Raw genomic sequence first — 423 nt, forward strand, 5'->3', positions numbered from 1 at the left:
TTCATGTAATATAAAATTAAATATTTAACTCTTCATGTGACTTTATTTTCTGCTTGTAATATGGTTTATTTTTTCCATCTCTCGTATGTGTTTTGGCAATGATCACAGTCATTTTATGTTTAGGGGACATTGGGTTCTGCCAGTAATTTCATTTTTTTTTTTTTTTTTTGGGTGTTCAGTTACTACTAACCAATTTTTAAAATCTGTCCTAATATTTTCTTTTTAATTATTTTCTAAAATTTGCTACCCCTTATCCCTGATCCAATGTTTTGGCATCCTATTAATCCTTTAAAAAGTTGCTGAATGAACTTTACTTAAATTCAATTTTTAATATTATTGACTTATTTAAATCTGTACACCAATCAGGGTACAAATGATTAAATTCAAAGGAAAAGCATTAATTTGTCTCTAAAACGTGTATTT

The sequence above is a fragment of the Pelophylax lessonae genome, assembly GCF_965119305.1.
Source record: "Pelophylax lessonae genome assembly, chromosome: 4".
NCBI classification, from domain to species: Eukaryota; Metazoa; Chordata; class Amphibia; order Anura; family Ranidae; genus Pelophylax; species Pelophylax lessonae.